The 13,055-nt window shown below is 40.9% G+C and overlaps 1 protein-coding gene across 1 annotated transcript in view; it reads right to left on the bottom strand.

Moving 5' to 3' along the window:
* The window catches only part of Acadsb (acyl-CoA dehydrogenase, short/branched chain), a 35,644-nt gene that overhangs the window by 22,440 nt on the left and 149 nt on the right, over positions 1-13,055 (bottom strand). The gene's annotated exons all lie outside the window — the stretch shown is intronic.

Raw genomic sequence — 13,055 nt, 5'->3', positions numbered from 1 at the left:
CATAATGAGTTCAAGCCAGCCTGAACTACATGGTGAGACCCTGTTTCAAAAACAAAAACAAAAACAAAAAAACCTAAAACAACTAGTATCAAATTTAGTAGCTATGTGATCTTGGGCAAATGATTTCTCTCCCTTCCCTTCCTCCTCTCCCTGTCTCCTTTCCTCCTTCTCTCCCTTTCTTCCTCCCTCCCTCTCTCCCTCCTTTTTTGGTTTTGGAGAAGGCCAAGTTATTTTTAACTTCTCAGTTAAAACATCTCAGAATGTCAGCTTCCTTACTTGTAAAATGCAGACAATCTTTTTGCAGTTTTGTGAGGAGTTGTAAAACCATCCATATAAAGGGTTTAGCATAGTATCTACTGTACAGTAAGAACTTTGCAAATGTTACAAATGTTAAAATAACATTTTACTGTAACTGCCACATGTGATTGAAAAATGTTAAAAAAACAATTAAAATCTTATTATAGTAAAAGACACGTTGCCTTTGATTCCCTCAAATACTCCCCTTTACTTTGAACAGTGCTATCCCATAGTTCCTGCCACTTTCTGAAGCAGTTCTAGAGTCCTCTTTTGTGTCTGTAGTTTTACTGTTGTGCCTGCCTGTATGTCCTAAATTGGTTCAAAATATTTACTTTTCATAGTCATTTTGACTTTGGGGAAGAGTCAGAAGTCTCACAGTGCCAGATCTGGTGAAGAAGACACTCTGTAATACTGTTACAAGCCTGTCTTTTCCTTGGACAGCAACATTCACTGTATTTTTGATCATACCTTCTAAAGACACTCATAAACAAGGACTTCTAGAACTGTTTCACAAAGTGTGTTTGAAGCAAGGGGGAATATTTTTAAGTTGATTAATGGTAATGTGTCTTTTCCTGTGATAAATTTTTAAAATTTGAAGATTCACCACATATTTTGATCATCTTGTGTTTCCATTTTTCTTTTTTTGTTTTTTTGTTTTTTTTTGTTTTTTTGTTTTTTTGTTTTTCTCCGGTACCGGGAACCAAACTCACGACCTTGCGCTTGCCAGACAGGCGTCCATTTTTCTTGTTAAATTTTTCTTTTACTGTTTTCAGAAATAGGTGACAGAGAATTTAGGGCAAAGTTTCACAAAGTCTTTTTTTTCTCATTAAAAGACACAGCCGGAGTTGGGAGCAATGACACATTCCTGTAATTCCAGCACTCGAGGTGAGGCTAAAGGATCATGAGTTCAAGGCCAGCCTGGGCGACATAGAGAGTTCAGGCTGCCCTAGAGTACAAAGTGAACCTGTGTCTCAAACAAACAACCCTGTAAAACCAACAAAATGGGGACTGGGAAATTTAGGACTCATAAAAGGAAGACAGAAGCATGAGCTATAAGAGACAGACAGGAAGATGTAAAAAAAAAAATAGGTAAAGGAGCAGTGCAAAGGGATTCAAGATAGGATGGTGCTAAGTAGTAGGACAGAAAATGGCAGCAGGTAGTATGAAGAAAGAAGAATGGAGAGAAGGGATGAAAGGAGAAGTGTGGGAGCAGCTGTGTTCAGCGCTGCTGGTAAAGCCTTGGATGGACCCTGGTCCTCAACACAAGTAGAGACTGTAATGAATGAAAAAATGACCCAACTAATCTCCACAAAATGCCTATCTGTTTCAAAAACTTCAATACAAGCCAAGATTTTGACATGCCTTATTTTTAGAGGAGATTATTTACTTCACTAAACCCACTAAAGAATTATTTTGTCTCTTATTAAATGTAGGACCTTTGTACCTAAACTGATCTCTAATAAGAAAGCTGCTCTTCAGAAGAAATAAACCTGAGCTGGCTGTGGTGGTGCACGCCTGTAATCCTAGCACCTGGGAGGCTGAGGCAGGAGGAGCAGGAGGATTGCCGCGAGTTTGAGGCCAGTCTGGGATATATAGTGAGTTCAAGGCCAACCTGAACTACACAGCAAGACCCTGTCTCAGGAAGAGAGAGACGGAGACAGTAGACAAGAGACATGAGAGAAACTTCAGAAGCCAGTAGGTCTTATAGTAACGGTTTTTCCTGCTGACACAATAGTGAACTCTTTAGTGTCTCCCCCATTCTTCCCTTCCCTCCCCTTCTCTTCTCTCTCCCCCCATATCTCTGTCTGTGTCTGCCTCTCTCTCTATCACTCTTTCTCTCTCTGGTGGTACTGGGGATTAATCTCATGGACTTCATACTGAGCTACATCCCAATCCTTTTTTATTTTTTAAGACAAGGTCCTGCTAAATTGTTCAGGCTGGCCTTGAACTTGCAATTCTCTTATTTTGGCCTCCAGAATCGCCAGGATTACAAGCCTGGTAAGGGCCCCTTAGCTTCAATATTAGTACTGGCAGAAGTATATGACTAGTCAACACATAGCAATTATTTTAGATTCACAGACAAGACAACGGAGTCAAATTTACTTTAAAAATAAAATGTGTATAGTATAGGGCGAGATTATTGAAGATGTTCATCATAAAACAGCATATGCTAAGTGAATGAAATCCATTTTTAGCTAAAGCATGAAGTGACAGTACCTCTCTTTTTTGGCAGGAAAAAACTTTCCTTGTAATATGATAGTCTTTAATAAAGGATAGTTGTCCTTTTCTTGCCTTGAACTGCATAGCCAAGATTTCGACATTGATTTTCTAATGTCCCTTCCCATTCTGTGTTGACCGCAGCCATTTCCGTTTTGGTGGCCACTCCATCAAAATGATTTTCCACAGTTATAAGCCATTGTACCACATCATCACATTTTTTTGTATAGAACAGCAATTGCTACTTGAATGGAATAATGGTTATCTATGCCTTGCCAGATACTTTTTGGAGTTTGAGTCTGATCTGTTTTGTACTCAACTGACCAGCGTTCTGTTGCACTTGCAAGTGTTGAAGATCAAACCTGAAGCCTGTTAGACCCCTGTGGACAGAACAATAAAGTCCATGAACTTCAATGGGTGTTGAATTACATCTTTATGTCACTAACTTCTAACTGAAATGCAGCGTTTCTTTCAATAATGTATGTGGACAACAAATTTTAATAGTATAAAAAGTATCTGTGACTCTGCCACCAAAAGAAGTTATAGCTATTTTTATACTCGATAGAGTATAAATGTCTTGATGTTGCTTGCGCTCATCACCAGTTCAAAGCAGCTATTAGAACTGCTGTCTGATCTTATTTAAGAAGTACATACTACTACATGAAATTCAAAACTATTTTATAATGGTTTTATTATCATTTATTTCCTTTATAATCCATACCTTTTATGCATTTTAAAAACCTTTTGAGAAGAAGCCTATAAACTTTACGATTGCTGTATACCCTTCACTCATGGCACAAAAATGCAAACCCCTGACTACGGATTGCTCTGGTACATCTTTTGGTAAACTTGTCAGGTATAGCCAATGTCACCACCTGATGGAGACCACTATGAAGCAGCCCCAGGCAAGACTTAAATTAACCACTTGGATTTTATGTTCACTTGTGAAACTGTCCAAAGCCTAGGCCACTTGTCTGCAAGTGGGTGATGCACTTAAGTGAATCTCTGAGTCACTAATGCCTACAAAAACCTGTAATGGCAGATGACGCCAGAAAGCCTCAAAAGATAAGACAAGAACACAGTCAATGACACCCGGATCCATCTCAACTAGGTGAAGACCATACCCTCAGGCATCTCACTCCTGGGTGGATTAACTTCATCCCTGTTAAGGATTTAATACCTTACTTGAAGAAGCACTTGAGTAATCTCACCCTTCCTGAGTACTTCCTTCCCTTCTGACAACCAAATAAATACAGGTCACCCAGGGAAGATCTTGGTCTCAGCCCCCAGAGAATCTCAAATTCTGTGAGAGGGCTTTGATCCTCCTGGAGACCTGAAATCATTGCACTTGCCTTTTTTTATTTAGCCTTCACCGTACACTCATTCAGGAGATCGCAGACCTGATCAGCCCACAATAACTAAGGGATACTATTAACTCAAAAATCACCCCATTCACTATGCTCCAACACAGTGAAATATTGTTGCATAGACTCTTCAAGTGCTTCAAGTGTAGATAGTTTCACAATACATGGAAGGCCAACAAGACATATCAAAGAAGCTGTGCTCACTGTCAAAGTACAGCCCATACAAAATTTCACAGGAAGCTGATCCATATAACACAATAGCACTCAGCCTAAATTTCGTGGCTAGTTCTCTCCCCATTGTGCCACACCCTGCCTCCCCTTTGACACAGTTTATTGCCTAGTTCATTGTGTACCCTGTCCTAATCTCCTTTATCTTTGAAAAGAACAGGATGCTTTGTACCTCAGAATTTTCTCTTCAGGTAGGCTAGCAAAAGTAGCTAGCTCTAAGGTAGATGCCACAGTAATTGCCTGATGACCTCTAATTTCAACTTAATCTAATTTTCATACCAAACGATATATCCACCAACTGTCAACACTAGAAACACCAGACTATAAAAGGAAGAAAAAGAAGTGACACCCACATTCAGATTAAATCTCTGCCAATTCCAGGAAGAGACACAACTATTTCTCTCCCTTGTTGACCTATCCCCTCCCTTCATTTGTGCTACTGGATATACCCAACCTCTCTGCCCTTAAATGAGTTCAGAAGCTGATTTCCAAGCAAGGTTCCTGCTTCTCCATTATTTGACGAATGTATAAACTTGTGCTGTTGGCACTGGGCTTTGGTTTTGTTTTTGGCTTTCCAATATCATCTGGAAAAAGATCCTATTTGAGGATTTCCCCTCTGCAAGGGGAGAAACAACATATTGTTGGTAACACATCTTCTGTAAGACAGATCTAGAAGTGCATCTGTGCATATTATCTGCCAATTGTTAATTTAGAAGCCAGTCATCAGCGCATGAAAAAAAGCTGCTTCCCCCTGAACTTGGGAGTACATTCTTTTCTCTTTCCCAAATTAAGTTCAATTTTGCATTCCTGGAGTCTGTACTTCCTTTGAAGCTCTTTCAAGTGGAAACTTCCTTCTCTTACAGTCTACCATTCTAGCGGGGAGCAGGTAGGGTCCCTTAACTCTCTACTCCTCAGTGAAGCTTCAAGACCATTTTACTCCACTTACTTATGGGAGGAAGTGAGGTGAGGAAGGAGTAAGAATGGAGACAATTTCCCTTGACTTGCTCCACTGCCACCCATTGTTACTGGTCATCTGTTCCAAGGTGTCTCTTAGTACTGTCTCCTGAGGTCTCTATTTCAGATCATAGCTTTCTGTCCCTCAGGACAGCTACCAATAGTGTCCCTTCTCAACCTTCATCCTGGTACTTCTGCTCTGCTGGACAATTTCCATTGTTTACTGCGTTTAGTTCATAAGTACCCTCACCACCCAACACTTACCACAAGTTTAGCACAGTCCAGAGTCCAGGAACCTAAGTCATACAATACTCTGGCCATGAACTCTTCTCCTATCGGTGACTTTCTCCGCTGTCACCCTTTGTTACTGGTCATCTATTGCAAGTTGTCTTTTAGTACCATCTCCTGAGGTCTCTATTTCAGATTATAGCTTCCCGTCCCTCCAGCATGGCCACTACACTACACCACTGCACTTGTTCTAGAATGTCACTAGCTTTTCTAGCCCTTTCCATGCATCTACTTTCTTTCTCTTTAACAGCCTTTCCTGCTTCTATTTCCCTTACTACCCACTGTAGGTCCCATGGTTGATTTCTGCAAACACTTTTCTTTAACATACTCTAAATATTCGTACTCTTATTTTTTCTCCCTTTTTAAACTTATGTTGAGATGCTAGCCTTATAGAAGTTACAAACATAACACAGAGTTCTGTGTATTATCATACAGCTTCCCTAAGTTTAGCACCATACATAACCACTGTTGACTTCAAACAGAAACAGCCTCATACAATCATAAATTCACGGCACCAACATCAGTGTGGTGCTCAAGACTGTCTGCCTTTGAGTTTCTGTCCTCAGTCCCTTTCTGGTGCTCTGCAATGACTACTTTAACCTCTACACTCCCTCAAAAGGTCCACCCTTCACTGCCAGTTAATGACCTTTCCTTCTGTCAGATAATAAACGGCAGCAATGGGAATGAACTCAATGCTCACCACCAACTCATAAATCATTCTGCATCTATACCCACATTTTTCTTCTTACAATGGAAACTGTGCCCCTCACTTAAGAAAGGCCACTCCTCCATCTCTTCTCTGGGTCCCATCCCTCTTGACTACTCAGCATTCTTAGCTGTCACTTTTGTCTTCTCATGTCTTCCCCATTCTCCCTCAAATTTCTCATCAAAAGAAATCTGCCATAATTTCTACTGTTAACCTTGTTGATCTTGCTTCCACCAGTAGCTACCACCCTTTCTCTTCCCTTACACAGCCAAATATCACCAAAGTGTGGCCTTGCTTGCTGTCTTTATGCCACCATCCTTGTTCACTCCTTAACCTATTCTAAGACAGCCCTCCCCTGTGCCTACCACTAAGCATGACCTCTCATCAGTCAGGTCACCAGCGTATCTGTGTTTTCCAGGCTTCCACTTATTTACCCTCAGCAGATTGCAGCCAGTGGAGCATGTCTTCCTCCTGCCAATGTTCTCGTCCTTGACTATCAGGACCTGGCTCTGCCCTGCTTTCCTCCCACTCTTTCCAGCTCTAATAATTTCCTTCTCTCTCCTTCTGCACACCAGCTTTACCTACTAGAATCTTAAAGGTGAGGGGAGGTGTGAGGAGAAGAAATATTGAGAGTGTAAATATGGTGTAATCACTTTGGACAATTTAGTGACAGTGAGGTAAAGATGTATGTTATGGTTGGAATGTGTCCCCTCCAAAATTCAGATGTTGAAGCTTCATGGCTAATGTGAGGGTATTAAGCAGCAGGGCCGTTTAAGGTGATGAGGCCCAGCCTGTTGTAAAAGAGACTCCATACAGCATTCAGTTCACTGCCCTTCTGCATTTTGTCATGTGAGGACCTAGAGGTCTTCAGCAAGAAAGCCCTCATCAGACAACAGAAAATGCTGGTGCCTTGGCTTGGGAATTCCTAGCCTCCAAAACTATGAGAAATAAATTTCTGTTCTTTATAAATCACCCAGTCTATGGACTTCTGTTACAGAAGTACAAAACAGACTAATAAGGCCTAGCAAATTCTACTTTAGTTCATATGCACAAATTGATACATGCAAAAGTAAAACATCCTTTTCTTTTTTTTTGGTACTGGGAATTGAACTCAGGACCTTGTGCTTGCCAGGCAGGTGCCTGTGCCACTGAGCTATATCCCCAGCCCCAAGGTAAAACATCTTAAATCCAGTTATTTATCAACAATGGAATGCATAAGCTATAAGATATTGATTCAAGAGAATATTTTATAGTAAACAGGAAGCTACATGTATCAATACGGATACATCTTGAAGATATTGAGTAAAAAAGGAATTTGCAAAAGGAGGTGTTCAGAATGGCAGTACTTACGTCCTCTTTTAAAACATTCCACATAGTGTAGTGTGTGTCTATTTTTATGGGTGCATATGGGTACAGTAAAGGTTTAACGATACGAAGTGGAACTATACAAATTAGCTCTAGGATTATGGTTACCTCTGAGGAAAGGACGGAAGTATGGGGGGTTTTTTTGGTCACTATTACTTTGTTTAAAAGTAAATCTGTAGCAAAAATGGGTTGTGTTTATATGCATGCCAGTTATATTAGTTCCTCCACGTTCCTATATATTAAAAATATTTAATAAAAAATTTTAAATGTTAAAAAGCTTTCTAAAGTATATATAATTTCCAGAATTATATTTGCTTTGGGATTTCAAAGTGAGTTTACCTTTAAAACACTATAGGTAAGTTTTAGATAATGTTACTCAGCATAACATACAGGATCCTTTTAGTGTGTGTGTGTGTGTGTGTGTGTGTGTGTGTGTATGCGCGCGTGCGTGTGTATTACTGAGAACTGAACCTAGGGCCTCTGTATTGAGTTACATCTCCAGCCCTTTTTCAAAAAAATTATTTTTTAATTTGACACAAGATGGTACTAAGTTGCTAAATCTCCCCAGGCTGGCCTCAAACTTGTAATCCTCCTGCATCATCTTCCTAAATCCTGGGGTACAGTGTGTGCCACTATTCCTGGCTCATTTCATGGATTTCTTAAGGACCTAATTGCTGAACAGAATGACACATAATGAAACCAAAGAAACTGGTACTCTAGGAACAGCCACCACTACACTATTAGTGTCTGCGAAAGAAGTTTTGCTGAGATTTAAATGAGGGCTTTTCAGGGAAAGGCAGAAGCGTACTGCACTTTGCTTCAGGCTGTGGGGTAAAGGGTATCTGGAAGATAGTTCGGTGTTATCAGACTCCAGAACAGGCTCATCTTCTCATACCTCAAAGTAAATAACTTCTGTAGCCAATGTTGACCCTGGCACACAGCCACCTTTGTGTATTTTGGCATAAATGTACACTAAGCAGCTGAGGGCTGCTAGGTAAATGGAAGACTAAGCAGCCGAGGACTGCTGCGAATGTACAGTGCCTAGTGGCTACAAGAGCTGCTAAGCAGATGGACTATAGCTAAGCAGCCGGATAAAGGTGTCTAATCCAGTCCACAGTTCTGTGTCTCTTCGTCGGGCTGCCTGAATCTCAAGTGAACTTGCCCATCTGAAATGCTGACAAGATAAGGTTTTCAACGCTAGGGCTCAGAAAAAGGCATCCTAAAGAATGGTGCCTGAAATCTCTCTCTCTCTCTCTCTCTCTCTCTCTCTCTCTCTCTCTCTCTCTCTCTATATATATATATATATATATACACACACACACACACACACACACACACATATATATATGTACACACACACACACAAGATAGCTAATGTAATTGTACTACTAACAGTTAATGCTTAATTTTTTGGACCAATTTTACTCATATCTGGTAATCTGAACAACTACTTTGAAAACAACAGTATGCAATATAACAACCATTGTTGAATTCCTATCATTTGGTTTTTTAAAAATTCTGCATTGTTTCTGTTTTATTTTTATTTTTATTATTTCTTACTTGCTTAAAAAAATGAGCTTGCTAGCAGAAAAAAAAAGAATGGCGCTTGATATGCTGAGTAATTTAAAGAAACCGTCTTGAGGTCTGAGTGCCCTGCTCCACCTAAAGCTTCTCCCCTGAAAGGCAGACAGAGAGGGACTTTCTGTGAAGTTGCCATACTTGACGAAGTTCCTCCAGAAGGAAATGTTTGGTCCTTCCACCACCATCCTCATAACCTCACCAGAGAAGAGTAACTGGAAGTATAAAAGACTAGAGCAGCGATGATGAACCCTTCAGAGCTTTCAATAATACAGGCCATATAGGTTCACAGTCCCTGGACTAGAGTGACACCACACTGACAGCCTCGTGAATTTTGCCCCAGACTACTGCCTATTCTTTAGATCCATTCACAGTATTTACTGAGTTTTGATTAAATCCAGAACGTGGATTTTGAGATCTGACTGGCCATCTCATTTTAGATTTTATGTTAATCATTTTCCTGTTTTCTAATCTCCAAATCCAACCAATCTTCAACCCCTGAATCTCTGCTTGCTTTCTCCATAAACTGTGGTCTCTGTTTTTAGTATCCCCCAAACTACTAAAATTGTAACTTCTAGTCCACAAGTCTCTGGCTCCTCATTCTTGTCTACAGGAGTTTCTAACAATTGTTCATCTTCTACAAGACTAACAGTGACTGCTTGAAACAGGTCTGAACAAACGAAACAGTGCTCAGTGCCCAGGAATCAACATAAAGGTGTTTGCTTCCTGTATGGTATTTGTCAAATCAACAAATTCTAGTTCTCATATTACCAGTGGATAAAAACGAAACCAGATGCTCACTTTTCTCTATTTCCAAAAAGAACTTAAAATATACAATTACTACAGAATTTAATTTTTTAATTGTGTAAATATTTGGGTCCAATACCTTCTCAGGTACTAGGAATATCTTTGATCCACCTTCCTTTTCAGGGAAGACAAGTTATACACTGAAACAACACTTAAAAGTCAGGAGACAAAGAGTTCCAGAGCAGAGTTGCTCAGTGAGTGAATCCTGGGCTAGGAGGAAATTGAGTTGAGTGAAGGGAGCAGTTAGAAGCAGGAGAGCCTCCAAAGAGCATGTCTCTCTGCCAATGGTCTTATTCATGCTCTCTCCTCTGAACTCAGGGCCACTTACACACCACTTAGGATTTGTTCTATGCTAAATGATATGTGATACATCTAAACTTTTCAATAAAAGATAAACTCCTTGAAGGTAGCGTTTTTAGTCATTATTTTTACCAATGTGCACAATACATTATGCATAGCTAACATTTACTGAAAGCTATGCACTGAGTGCTAGTCTAAGTGCTTTACATGAACATATGAACTCGTTTATTCTTCACAACAACCCCATGAGATAGCTACTATCATTCTTCCCATTTTGCAGGTCACAAAACTGAGATCCAAAGAGATAAAACCCAAGGTTATGCCGCTAGGAAATAACAAAACTTGGATTCAATCTTAAGCAACCTGGCTACAGAATTCACATTCTTTTTTTGAGACAGGGTCTCACTGTGTAGTCCTGGCTGGCCTTGAACTCCCTGTGATCCTCCTGCCTCAGTCTCTCAAGTACTGGGATTATAGGTGCGCACCACCATGCCCAACCTCACACTCTTTTTTTTTGGGGGGGGGGGTTCGTTTTTGTTTTTTTTTTTTTCCGGTACCTGGAATTGAACTCACGACCTTACGCTTGCCAGGCAGGCGCTGTGCCGCTGAGCTAAATCCCCAGCCCCCCCAATCTCACACTCTTAATTACATTGCTATAGTTAACATTCAATCAGTTACATGTGTACAAGAGTCCTAAAATTATAATGGACTAAAGACCACAATAAAACAAATAAACCCAAACAAAAATAGCTCTCTAATATTTTTAAAATAGGCATGTGAAGGTTACAGTTGTAATCAGATTGGAGTTTGAATTCCAGTTCTATGACTTTCTAGCTTTTAACAAAACTCTTAATCCTTTCTGATCTTGTTTCAGTCTTTGAATCTGCAAGACCCAACTAGTAGGTCTTAGGATGTTTGTGAGAATTAAGAGCTAAGAAGCAGGCAAAACACCAAGAACACACAATCCACAGCGTGATTAATGAATGTTGGCTCTAAAACAGAGTGTGAAGTCAAAAAAATTTTCTTTGCTAAATCATTAATCAACAATTATAAAAGTCTTAAACAGTAATCATGAGAATATATGTTCCTTTATGACAACATACTGACAGGACTTAACTTTCTCACCCCAAGCCTATAAAACAAATCATATTAATTACTTCTAATGTCAGACAAGGAGTTAAAGAGCTTTTCCTGCGGGCGGGGAACTAAAGCAGGAGTCTAAGAACCTTCCACATGTTAAAGCAAGTGTAAAGGGAAGTTCACAGAGGGAAAATTCTCTATTAAGGACTTACACTAACAGAAGGTAAGTGCACCAAATGTGTGAGGGTCCTGGAAAGTATGCAACATAGGGAAAGTCTGGTAGATAGAGATGTTTAACAGGGCAGTAATAACCCTGACACAAGGGCTGAAGACCCAATAGTTTGTGCGAGTCCAGGGAGCAGAATTAAGTACATACAACAGGAGGCTTTGAGAAAGCGTAACCAGAATGGGCTTCCGTGGACTGCGGTACAGACCCTTCCACAGAAGATGCTCAAGCCTAAAGGTAGGATGGAAGAAACAGACAGGTAAAAAGAAGACTGAGAAACTGTTGTTTTTAAAAACAGGTTTTAACTGGGGGTTGTGGTGCATGCCTGTATAATCCCAACGGTTCAGGAGACTAAGGCAGGAGGATCTCAAATTCCAGCCCAGCTTCAGCAATTTAGTCAGACCCTGTTTCAAAAGAAAAAAAGGGCTAGGAAGGTAGTTCCATACAAAAAATCCTGGGAAAAAATTAATAAACAAAACAACACAACAACAATAAAGACCCACTCTAGTAGTTTTGAGGAAACTGCAGCTTCAAGACAGAATCAGAGTTACCAAAGCTTTCACTCCCTAGGACTGCTTTTCTTCCAGGTTCCTCCCTGGGAGTCTCAAGGATAGTCTAAGTTCATAAATTTGGCCTGCATTTTCCTTCTGATACCAAAAATCTAAAAATTCCAAAAGTTACATCAAAGAATTCCATTCTCAAAGAAACAGTATTATTAATTAGTAGTCTATCTCTAAATTTCAAACACATAAATAACTTATACTTAATTTTGTTGATAGCTTTGGTTTAACCCACGAAGGGGCAAACTGACCTTACGAGAACAAACAATAGGTAAATGATCAGTAACTCAAAAAATAAACATCCCAGACCACCCCAGGAGCAGAGAAATTCTTCCAAACCCAGACCACAGAGCTGCTCTCCTCCGGAAAGCCTGCGCCCTCCGCGCTGCGATTCTGCGAAATCTGCCTAAACACTGCCTCTCACTGACAGGTCCCGAAATGCTTTTCTACCAAGATATATCAAGAACCTGCAAAGGTGTGGGGCGAGTAGAGGCCTCCATCTCCTCTTCAGGGGTCCCTCCACCCGGTCCAGTGACAGCTCCAGCTTTGAGAGGGCCAGAGGGAATCTCTGGCGGACCGGACCAACTCCCTAGGTCCCCTTTTCTGCCAGGCTGTGAAGGGGAGTCAGAGAACCATAGCTCACAAGGAGGCAGGGCTTATATTTTAACAACCTTTTGGATGGGGGGTGGTGACCGTGTAATCACTGGGGAAAGGTGAGTTAAAACACCGGAGAGGTGACATCTCTGCAAAACGCTGCAGGGATCCGAGACTCGCGGGCTCTCAGGACCCAATAATAATACAAAAGACATCTGGCAGACGCCGCTTAGCGGATGCTTGTTACACTAAAGCTTCTGGATCAGCTTCCTATCTCACTCCCAAGAGCTGTCGTGCCCCAGCCAACCCTAAACAAAGGTGGAAGCCAGCTGGGTCGCAGCCTAAAGGAGGGTGACGTCGCGGTCGGCCCTCGAGTGAAGGGAGACGCGGAGCTCGAGGCGTGCAGCTGAGCTCAGCGGGCGCTCCAGGCCTGCTAGGAAAAGTCTTCACCGCCGACGACTTTGAGGGTTCAGGTCATTCTGGGTCCCCAA

Source organism: Chinchilla lanigera, unplaced genomic scaffold, assembly GCF_000276665.1.
Source record: "Chinchilla lanigera isolate Chin_1 unplaced genomic scaffold, ChiLan1.0 scaffold00076, whole genome shotgun sequence".
NCBI classification, from domain to species: domain Eukaryota; kingdom Metazoa; phylum Chordata; class Mammalia; order Rodentia; family Chinchillidae; genus Chinchilla; species Chinchilla lanigera.
This window is presented reverse-complemented; position numbering and strand designations above follow the sequence as displayed.